The sequence below is a fragment of the Myodes glareolus genome, chromosome 8 (genome assembly GCF_982192425.1).
Source record: "Myodes glareolus chromosome 8, mMyoGla1.1, whole genome shotgun sequence".
NCBI lineage: Eukaryota > Metazoa > Chordata > Mammalia > Rodentia > Cricetidae > Myodes > Myodes glareolus.
In genome coordinates this window covers 25,557,551-25,570,277 of record NC_142033.1, presented here as the reverse complement: position 1 = coordinate 25,570,277, position 12,727 = coordinate 25,557,551, and positions in this window count along the sequence as shown.

The window sequence follows — 12,727 nt, the reverse complement described above, 5'->3', positions numbered from 1 at the left end:
AAAACCCCAATTGTGCTGTAACTTTAAAATGTTTATAATGAAATTGTCCTCAGCTACATTAATGTACTAAGTTTCTAGCATCCCTTTAAAGCCCACTTTATAGTAAGTGTTTCAAGAGGGCTAGAAGTAGATAAACAAAGAATAAGGCAAGATGAAGCACAGTCATTAGTCATTGTTGACATGTGGAATCTCACTAAAATGTTAACTTTTCTTAGTTTGATTGTTATTGGAGACAGTAGACATCTTTATAGCTATTCTCTTTTAGCATTTCTTTGTGTGCATATATAAAATCATTTTTGAAACATAAGAAATTTCATATTAAAAACAAATTTGGTCTTGAAAATCCTGGGAGAGGATGTGTGCAGTGTCTCAGAGGAGTAGGGGAAGAGAAAACTACAATTAGAATATATTATATGAAAAAGGATCTACTTTTAAAAAAGAACAAAAGAAGTTTTCTTGAGATACAAATCTAAACTTAATGTAGTCATAATATTGTCTACAAATAAACATTAATGTAGACAAATAGATGTTTGTAGAAATGACAAATTTCTGTGGAAATTTCTCAACAAGACCAAACATAGGCATATTCATATTATAGCCTCATGTCTTCAATAATTAGTCAATATTAAAGTTTTTTAAAACCTGATTAAATAGACAAAAACTTGCATCAAATCTCTTTAAATGTTGGCAACACATAAGAATGCTAAGAATGTGTGTGAAAATTTGACAGAATATGTATCTGTTATCAAATTAAGCATAATCCAAAGCCAAAAATAGAATAATACAAAGAAAATATAAATATTTTAGTTAACATTTATTTTTCTTATTGAATAAGAAATATACAATTATAATTATGAATTAAAATGGCTTAGCTTTCCCATTTTGTTTAATACTGTGCATAGTTGAACGAGGTGATTAAATGAGCTATTGATACAAAGACATCTGAAATCTAAAGCTAAAATAAGTATGAAGTTTTTAAAGCTATATGTAGAATGTAGAAAGAGCTCTAAAACTTATCGTGAATGTATCTAAGCATTGAAAGTAATTTTAGCAGATATACTTAAATGAAATATGTATAAGTATATCTAAGGAAATAATAATTCTTCAAAAGAAATCACTAATATAATAATTTTCTTTCCAACTGAGAGTATCCCAGGCAATTCATTAAATTTAAATAAAAATGATTTTACTCTATAAAGTTTGGATGACACTTTGGCCACCATCCTCGCTATTTAAAAGATGAGAGCATAATGTCAGAAACTGAACAAAGGAAATTCAAGGTGAAGGAATGTATGAATCATGAGTCAGTAATACATTCTGTATTACTAGATTACAGAACACTTTTTAATGAATTTGTATGGATGTATTTTGGAGTTGAAAAATATTCAAACAATGGTTAGGTTGATTTCATTGTTCAATCAATACTTCTTTCCATAACGATTATAGCATGTTTTTATCATGTTCTATAGTGAAACTATATTGTAAAAAAGCTGACTTAATGCTTTAACAGGCCTATATCTTTTAAATGTTAAAAACTTATTGTTACATTTATTTTATCTTGTGTAAGTTATAAAGTTTAAATAACTTATGTGGTAGTGCACGTTTTTCAGCCCAGTACTGGGGAAGGAAAACAAAAGACAGAGGAGTTTGACAAAAGACACTAGAATTTGAAAATAACTTCCACTCTATGGGAAGTCCTAAGTTCTATGTTACAGGATAGCCTGGGATATAGAGTGAGACCTTGTGACAAAAGCAAACAGACAAACTAGCAACACAAATACTACAAACCTCAGTGCGTTACTGAAATACTGCATCACATTTATTGTCCACCTGGGCTAGTTGTGGTAAGAAATATATATTTGACTTTTATCCTTGGTTCTTTTCCAAGAGTTCCAAAGCTCTGGAGTTTTCACAGTGACAAACTTGATAGGACCGTTATCTGTTATTTAGAAGTCACTGTGAGCTGCCCCTAAATTCATGCTCCTGAGATGACTGTGGATAATATCAGGCTGGGGAGAAGTTGCTGAAGTAGCAAGGCGTCGATAGAATGCTGGGATTTTCAATCTTACTCTTCCACCTTTGGGAAGGGAAAGGAACTGCACATTGAATCATTCCAACAGAGGCATGTTTCCATTTAAAAGCAGAAGCTGAGGTTTGGCAACCTGGCTAGTGTGTGATTAGGGCAAAGTGTGGGGAGGCAGAGCACCCAGAGAGGGCAAGGCACTCCCTCTAGTATCTGGTCCTATATATGCATTTCTTTGGGATGGTCCTGATTTAGATAGGTAATAAGTGATTGAAAAGATTAAAGCACAGTCCTGAATTCCACAAATAAGCATCATTCCAACAAGGATGGAAGAGGTAGTTATGAGAATCCTTGATTTATATCTCATAAATTAGAATAATGCCTAAGCTTCATAATTGAAAACTGAGTGCGAGAGAGTTATGAGACCCAATTAAATTGTAGAGTCTTAGATAAATCCCATTATTTGCAGGTAAATGGAATTGTAGAATTTTGAGTGGTATTAGAGAATTGGAGCACTGCTTGATATAAGATGGCATAAATATTTATTAGCGAAAATATGTCACAATAAATCCAGGTAAAGTTTATACTTTTATCAAGAATTACATATGCAGAGCTGAAGACTTGGTTTGTTGAGTAAAAACTTGCTGCACAAGCATGAATCCTATGTTCAGAGCCCCAGAACCGAGGAAAAACTGGTATTTAGCTGTAAGTTTGACTGTTACGTCATGCTGGAGGATAGAGAAAGGCAGATGACTGCTGCCTGCTACCCAAATATTCTAGTCACATGGCCAGCTTCAGATTCCGTAAGAAACTTGGTCAAAAATCGTACAATAAATTAGTTATCAAAGAAGATATTCTAACATCAACCTCTAGTGTCAACAAACAGGAACCTTTATGAGTGCCCCTCCCCACATGCACAGTCATAAACAAGGCACATGTACACACATACAATCACATGTGAAGTACTGATTATGTTCTTGAAGGTATCCCAGAGGAAGATATCCCAAATAAAAGTGGTAAAAAATGACATCTTTTGAAGTTGTATCGATAATTCAATTACCTCTTCCTCAAACTATTCTTCCCTATTAGTAGAATTCATGCCTTGTGTGTTCAGCTTTGCACTCTAAAATTAGCCAGGGTATTCAGTCACGATTTAGTATTGCCACTGCAAATACAGACACAGTAACTCCAAAATAGCTAGAATCGTGGTTTCTTTGTCCTAATGGTGTGTTAGTAAGTTATTTCTCACCCTGCTCAATTTCTATAAAATTTAGATTTGAGGTTCAGACTAAGCTTATTAAAATCATTCAAAATAATTGAAGTAAATTCCAAAAGCCGTATAAAAATTCCATTAAAGTTATAAATTTTAGTGATTTTGAAATTTTTTTAACTTAATTCTTACTGAATATGCCAAAATTTGTATATGTATTTGTGGAGTATGTAGTAATGTTATAATGTGTTAGGGATGTGAAATAACTATTCAAGATTGGTAACACGACTATTACCTTAGCAGTTATTAAAGATTATTTTCTCCTATCTGAACTCAATCATTGTACCTTTGGCCAGTGTCTCTCCAACCTCCTGCTTGCCAGCCTCTTGTGATCACTGCTTTGTTCTCTGCTTTCTTCATGTTCAACAGTTTCACATGTAAAGAGAGCATGTAAACTTTGTATGTCTGTCTATCTCTGGCTTATTTTACACAGCCCAATTTACAGCTGTAGTTTTCATTTCTATTGTAACATTGGATATTCTCTTCCTTATTTTTTTTAGGCTGATTGAGACTCCACTGTGCACATATGTTTCCATCTTAATGATGTGGCTGACAGTATGGTTCAGTGGGTAATGATGCCTGTCTCCAAGCCTGGTGATCTGAACTGGATCCCCAGAAGCCTCAAAGTGTAAGGAGAGAACATAAGTTGTCATCTGACACGGCGTGCACAAGTCCACACACACATACAAAATAAACAAAATGTGGCCACTTAAATGAAAGAACATTAATCTTATTTAGTCTAAATCTGATGTATTGCAATTTAATAATTAATGATCAATAAGTAATTAATTATTAATTACATAAGTGATTAACAATCAATTTACCTACTCCCTATTTTTGTATTTTTATTAGTTTTGAGACCGGCTCTTGTTTCTTGGATTTGCACTTTACTCATAGTATATATGAGGCTGTGGCAATCTTCTCATCTCTACATCTTCAGTGCTGGCACTACAAGCATGCAGCAACACACCCAGCTCTAAGGACACGGGTTCGTATTTTCCTATCAATGGTATTGAAAGCACTGTTTCATTATATCTAATTACAGGGTTATTTGTTGTGTCTCATATCAAGTTTCCCTCATAGTTCGAGCTGGCCTCAAGCTCACTGTTCAGACAAGTATGCCTCTGAAGTCCTCCGGATCCTACAGTTCCCACTACCAAGAACAGAACGCGGGGTGCACTGCGCCAGGCAGCAGGAGCAGTTTTATGAAATAAACACATAATAAACCCAGTGAAGGACCGCGGCAGCTAAGACAGGCAAACTCACTGAGATTTCTGGAGTTTGCACTTGCAGCAATGTCTCAAACTCATTTTCATTGATAAACTTTTAAGGGCTTTGGGGAAAATGTATTCATTACAGAAAACGCTTGATTACCTCTTATATAAACAAAATTGAATTTTAACCACTTAAATAAGTAGATGGAATAATTTATTATATAGAGACACTAGTAAAAAGCAAGTGCAAGTCAGATATGATCAATAACATTAAACTTTGTTTGACTGAGACTGAGCAAACAATGCCTACAAATGGATATAATGCAGGTGAGACACATCCAATGATGATAATTACCAAAATTAAATATGTACAGTATAAACATCTCTTGTAATGCCATGGAAAACTGGGATAGATTCAGTATGGATATGTGGAAATATTATATAATTGGACAGTTTTAAGACAAGCTAATAAACTTTAGTAAAACAATAAAATAATCTAAAATTTATAAAATCAACAGTAAAAATAGTAAGCAAAGTGTCATAACCTTCAAATATAAGTATGGGAAAGAAAAGAGAGATACTGTTCTCTGTTGCACAGAACAAATGAAGAATACAAGAAAGCCTCATCCTATATCATTTCATGAAATGTAAATTGTACACATCAACTTTTTAGAAAAATGTGTGTTTTCTTTTTGCCTTAATAAATTTCCTTCTAAATGTTACCTAAAAGAAATGTGTGTGTGTGTCTGTACAATGTGCATACAAGAACCTTTTCTATAATAAAGAAAAAAGAAAATGAAAAATCAAAGCCCTAATTATTTAATCTAAAAAGTGGCTGAAGAATCTATAGCATATCAAGATATTGAATATCATGCTTTTGCTGCAAACAACAATTAAAACATTTGTGGTGAATAGAATGATATTTAATATTCATTATTATTGAGAGAGAATGCTACTGGACAATATGTCCGCTCTGAATCCATGTGCGTGACAAAGAATCAAGGATTCGGTGCATCGCTGCACTTCCGAGTGTTTAAAGTGTCTGAATAGATGAAGTAATTTATCATTAAGGCTAGAGTACAAATGGAGAGAGGGTAGAAGGTTCCAGGACCAGCAATTCACGCTAATATGCATTCTTTAATAAGTAATGCTGAAAACAAAGCATGTCAGTTATGTATAACTCACAACGAGAGAAGAGTGAGCTGTCCCTCCTTTGGGTGTGCCTTTTATGTGTGCCTCTGTTATTATCTTTTAAATTTTTTATTAAATTTAATATTTTATTCTGTGTACATATATGTGTGAGAATAACTTTTAAAAGTCAGTTCTCTACTTCAGCTATGTGAGTTGGGACATGGTATTCAGGCTTGCCATGGCACTTCTACCTTCTGACCTATGCCACCCAGCTTCTGTTTTTTACAGTACTTAGAAATTCAAATGCTTCACTAGTGAATTCTCCCAACTTGGTGTTTAATTTTATAGACAAAGTATTAAGAATTTCCCGCAGTCTTATTTCTTTTTTTATTTTATTGCTTAAACAAATACCAATCCAAATTCCCACTCCCTTTCCTCCTCCCACTTTCCTCCCACTCCCTCCAGAAACCCTCCCACTCCACCCCCTCCAATCCTAAGAGGGAGCCTTGAGCCCCTTCCTGTGGAAAGTCTAAGGTCCTCCCTAGTACATCTAGGTTGAGCAAGGTTTACATCCAAAGGGAATAGGGTCCCAAGAAGCCAGTACATGCCGTAGCCTTATTTCTTATTTGTCCTCTCACGAATATAGAATCCTTGCTGTCCAATTTTATTAAAAAGCAAACAACAACAAAAAACCCTCCATTCATGTGCCTGACGTTGGAAGAGACAGGTGAGTTAAAAACATATGTTGCCTACTAGAATTTTGGCACTGTGAAATCCATAACTTATGAACATTTGTAATTTGTTTAATGCTTCCACCAAACAAATATCTTGTTGTACAACATGGGGGCAGGGCTGGATGGGGGATGCTGCTCTTGTAAGTTGCTGGAGCTCTTTGCCCTGAACATGGTACTGTGAGTATGTTACCTCTTGGGGAAGAATGCTGCCATTTACTTGCTAATAGGCCAGATACTAGTGTGAACGAAATAGCAAGAGAACCCATGAAATCATGTCCGTTTGCAGTTTATGTCAGGGTTGCAAAAGTGACCTAAAGCTAAGATCAGGGCCGTGTGAAATATATACTTTTTTGCTAGTATATAGCGCCACCCAGTGTTAAGGAATTCTCAGTGGCACTTTTGACTCTGGAGCCATTGTGGGCTGCTGGTAGAAGAAACAGGACTCTGAGCTGGGCTGTGCTCTTTAGTGTTTGCTTTGGAATATTGCCGTTGTTAGCGTCTCGACAAACATCAGACTGAGCTAAACCAGGTAGAAGGCCTAACTGGAATAATTGTGCCAATGTTTGTACAATGCTAGTTCTCTTTCCATCCTTGCTTGAAGAAAAAGTAATATTCAGAAAAATTATTTCATTGTGTATTTTAGGGTGCTTTAACATACTGCAAAGAGACAATTCTGAAGCTATTTAAGATTCAGACATAACTTATGCTGCTGCGTGTCAAAATGATACCTTATTAATGTTAAATTCAGGAAGAAAATAGCACATGCACTGAGAATGCCTTTTACAAGTTTATTTTTCTAAAGTGACTGTAGGAATAGATTCTGAGAGACCCTATTTAACAGCAAAGCAAAAAACTGAGAACATACATTTTGTAGAAGATCTAGAAATTAAATAGTAATTAAACATTGCTTCATTATTTCTCAGTGATGCAAAACAACAAAGTGATAAGAAAACACAAATTTCCATCTTTCTGTGTAACTGTCAGGAACGTTAGCAGAATTGGCCTTAATTGTCACAGGGGCCTTATTTTAAAGTGATGTTTTACATTAATTTGTATCTTAAAGTTTTTCACTTGTCTGAAACCCAGTAAAAGTGCAGGTTATAACAAAAAGAAATATATTTCAGGTCCTCAGGACAGACAGGAAAAAGGAGCAGTTCGGCTCGCAGCAATACCAGAGTTAATAAGAAAATGCTGATAACAGTCTGTGATTAATGTTGAACCCTGCATACAGGATAGAAAGTGCACCAAGGACGGTCTAATTCCAGAAGCACTCCCAGTTCAACTAGTTTAGCTCTTTTTAAAAAATACTTCTTTGAAATAGAACGTACAAACTGTTATTAGAACAATTTATCACAACTATTTCTATACAACTTTAATACGGTACATTTTATACCGCAATAATTGGACAGGGAGTCATACTGAATGATTTCTTTCCACATACATCTACTGCTTAGTTCCCGATCTGTGATTGGGTGAAAATATTAAGATAGATGTATGCTACTAATATTTAGAATAAAAAGAAAAAAAATTCTATCCAGATCTGAGGTAAGGGAGGTTTGTTATCCTAAGGTTGTGGAGGGATTTCTGTGTTAGGTGAGTTCGCTCTACTTCACCTTACTTCTATATATGAGGAAACTAAATAAAGTGTGGAAGGAGTTCTCTTAAGTTTATGCTAATACAATGAGTGGCAAGTCAGAAGAATTTTGAGTAACCACTCATGTGGTCACAGTTCAACTCTTATAGGGCACAACCGTTAAACAGTAAGAAAGAATATCTGAAAAGAAACTTAAGATCAACAAAAATGATTTCCAGGAAGTATTTATTGAAAGGCTGTGGTCAAAGAAGTAGGAATAAGTGTGCACAAATGTACATAAAGGGTATCACATAACATGCTTTAGCTGCTATTGCATGCTTTTATTTACCTAAAAGAAATTGTAAACAAAAATAATACATTCTCTACATATTTTTAAAAATTATTTATTTTGGTAATTATACAATGATTACCTTATATCCCTCTCCCCCTTTCCCCTTCCAAACACAACACATTTCAATGCATATAAAACTAAAATAACAACAAAAATTCTACAGCTAAGTTATGAAGTATTTAGTATATTGAAAACTATTTGAAAATTTAATCATCTAGTTGTTTTTCCTAAATGTTCTGTATGGGCCTGCGTTTTCCATAACCTTAATTACTGATTTTAAACCACTATTATTACTTTCTGCGATTGAAAAATTAATTGCATTATCTACATAAATTAAAACTACATAAGGAAAATAGTCAATTGTTGTGCATAAAGGAACACATAAAATTAAGCAAATTAAACCCACAGCTCACTTTGGTTCCACTGTGAAGAAGAGATGATTGAAATGTGTTTGGCTGGATGATTTGAGTCTGAACACGGTGTCAGAGGGAACTATGGATGGAGTCTCTCCTTCCACAATGGTCTTTCATTCCATCAGGTGCTGAGCATCTACTTGTACACATTCTTCCTTCTCAAAGCTTCATGCTTCATCCTCTGAACACTTGGTGTTTTATTTGGACTTGACTGGGTCTTTTTGTGTTAATATATAATACTTTTTAATTTTTAATTTCCTTTTACATATGCCTTCCTATAGGAATATTAGCTTGTTAAAAAAGGTTCTCTTTTCCAAATAACCATAGGCACCAGTTACCCTGGTTTTCTGTCAATATGGATTACCGATCTTTCTCTGCTCTGAATTCCATTTTCCCACTCTCTATCTACTCTGCCCGTCCAGTTTCCTGAGACCTTTCATTTTCTTTGAGAAAATAGAAATGACACTTATCTGTTTCACACATTATTTATGAACAGTTAGCAACCTAAAAATAGAATAAATTGAAAATCATTTTACTTTTGTTCAAACATTTTAATCGGAATTTCACAGAAATTTTTAGGTTTATGTTTGATATTGCATGTATTGACCAAGACTTACAAAGACTGAAAATCTGCCTTCAAGATGACTTTTTCCTGTAAAGGTCTGACTTTCTTGATGACTTCTCTTTCTTCATTTATGTTACTTTCTTTCTCTCTCTTCTTATTCTTTTCAGTAAACACAGCCTCCCATAGCTTCCTAATAAGAGAAACTTTTCACAGAAAGCTGGTGTCAGGGGAATGGTAATCCATCAAGCCAAGCAGCTGTCCTATGGCATGCAACAGAAGCTTCCAGGGAGACTGGTGTTCAATCTCTTTAACTGGTGCAGCACCAGTTCTATTAAGTTCTGGAGATTAGTGAAGACCCAGGACCATGTATATAAAAGAGATGGAGAAGATTTTCACTACCCATGAAGGAGTAGAGTGTTATATTATTGTTCACTCTGCTGCATGGGGAATTACGATGTGACTCTCCTTGGAAATTATAATTTGTCACAGTTAGCATATTGTTACTATAATTTTACAAGATTAAATATTTAGACACTTATTTAGAAGTATTATTTTATAAGCAAACTTTGTGAAATATAACTCCTAAATGGGTGTTACTATGAAGCCACATTTTAGAATATAAATTAAGCCACTTGTAATAGCCTCAGGTGCTGAAAAATAGTCTTCATATGTCCCTCTAGGTTCCTTTGCTGGCCTACAGATTAAATTTATGTGTACCAGATTAGCATAGAACATATTTAATTTCAGATGTAAGCACAGGAGTTACACAGCATGACCCTTAAAGAATCTAGGTTTATATATATCATTGTGAGCTGCAAAAATGAGCTTGAGGCTTCTATAGAACACAAGTTAGGGGAATGAGAGAGGAGTTATATTATGGCTAAAGTTTATCCTGTAATGCACATTTTACAAAGTTTTCAAGAGTAGAAGTTGTCCTGGGTCACACTGGAAAAAATTGGTGATAGTCTGTGTTCGTCTGGGATCACCTCCGCATTTAATCTTCCTCAGTTGGTAAGATTTGAGGCATTGGGACTAGGAGTGATAGAAACTCCATCTTTAGGAAGATGGATGTACACTGGAGAAGAAGAAATTCTCTGCTTATGTTCTCCAATTCCTATGTATTCACACTGAAATAATCACGAACAATAACAAGAAAACATCGAATTAGGATAGAATCTATGTATAATCAATAAGTGAATGTAAATGAAAGAGATGGGATCAAATTATCTGCAAAACCAAACTATTCTAACCATCAAACTAGTCTTTCTAGTATTTATTTATTTGTTTTACATTAGCCAAAGTTCCTCCTTAATTTGGGATAGTTTTTCATCCTGTTAATCCCACTTGAATTGGTTGTATAGAAAAAGCAATATTTAATATACTTAACTTATTGGGCATGAGAGCACAGTCGCTAGCACACTATAACATATCAGTTATTTCCCTCATGATTATGGTACTGAGACGTGGTTTGACGCTCTGGTCTAAGCACTACAGTGAATTCTCATAGTTTTGTCAACAGACAATAGAAACAACATTATTCGAAAAACCTTAAGTGCAGTTTCTTATTTTTTCAACAGAAACATACAAGGAAGTCAATAACTTGAGTTGAACTAATAATTCTGTTGATGATACTGTGTTTTTTTATTTGAAAAGAATTTACCAAATCTACTTGAAATATCATATAATTAGACTTTTTGTATTTGGAAAAAAATGTAGATTAAATGTTTACCATTTCTTATAATGTCATCACATTACTAGGAGACACAGTCTGGAAGACATTTGTAACATCAACCACAGTACAGGATTCATTTTTTCTATGTTCAGAGTTTAGCTTTCTGCTATTTTATCATTCTTTCAGTTTTGACTAGTCTGATTACACATTACTGCTTGCTTTCACTTTCTCTTTGATCTCTGCTATATCACTTCATCCTATGAAACCACAGGATCTAAGTAATAGTGTAGGTATTCTGCCTATTCATTCTCTGAAATTTCTTGATTTGTATTTATTTTTCCTCTTTTCCAAAATAGTTATATAATTTTCTTTCCATTGACATAGCCAGGTTAGTAAAATATACTTTACTCGACTAGAAAATTTTATGTCTGTGAAGTATAATAGTGGAATAACTGAACAATCACTTAAATAAATATCAGTCCTTCAGGACTGCAGTTATAACGTTCTTTCGCATACAGTGAAAACAAAATAAATTCCATTTGTTTTTCTCAGCATTGTGTTCCAGGTAACTCACCAACGCATTATGGTGATTTAATTGTCTGGGTGGTACAGCAAGAGCTCCTCTGAAGTCAGACTGACATTGACTCATAGTATTTTGCTTCTGTTTCACACAAACACAAGGTTGCTGTTATGTTTTTCGTTTTCTTTATTTGTGAGATGCTAACTATGCTATTTAGTGAGCACAGATATGGGAGACAACCGAACAAGAAATGCTATTCTTTATTATTCACAGTCCCCCCGGGATGCCTGCCCTCTTGGGTTTAACAGACTTACGTACAAAATATTTAACTTCCAACATCTCATTTCAGTTCCAGCTGAATCAAGAAATGCATGCACTTTGGGGAAATATAGGATAAGAAGCTTGTAGTTTTATCAGTTAAATCCTTTGATTAAACTGTGTGCAAGCACAGCTTTGTAGATACAGTTGGCATATTTTGAAAGTATAGTAGAATTTTTTTCATGAAAATCTCTACAAACAACTGGTACTGCATAGTTGTTCTGAAAATTAAGTGTCCCCAAAAGGCTTAATCACCAATTTGATACGATTAACAAGTGGGGAAGGCCTCTAGGAAGAGATGCCTGTTGTGAGGCCTTTGAATCACTATATATATTTCTCTAAGAGGACTGTAGGATCCTAGTTCCTTGCTGTTCTTTTTCTTCCTGGTAATGAGGGAAGTGGCTTTGTTTTATCACACACTTTTGACAGGTTGTGCTACCCAATGAGCTTTGCAAACTGAACAGTAAATGCTCTGAAGTGAAGAAAACTGTGTGCTCTGTTCATCTTTTCTTCTGGTTAAGTTGATCACCTCCATTATTTCCTGTAGTACTGGGTAGCTAACTAACATGCACATTGTGAAAATATCTTCAATAATGAAAAATGTGTTCTCCTTCCATGTTAGCATGTATTTTGGGGGGGTATTGTATTTATCAGGTCTTGTTTAGGAAACGATATTGTTGATGTATTAATAATGGAGGATCTAAAAGTGAAATGGAAGAAGTGAAGCAATTTTAGATTTTAATTATAATTTAAATTGTGAATTTAAAATGTTCTTTTCTTTTATTTGCTCTTCTTGTTAGTGTGGTAGTTATTCTTGGTTGTCAATTTGATTGCATCTGCAATTAAGTAAAACTCAAGTGACTGGACACACCTGTAAGGGGTTCTTTCTTAATTAATTCAATTGAAGTAGAAAGATCCACTTCTAATCTGAATCTTTGAGGT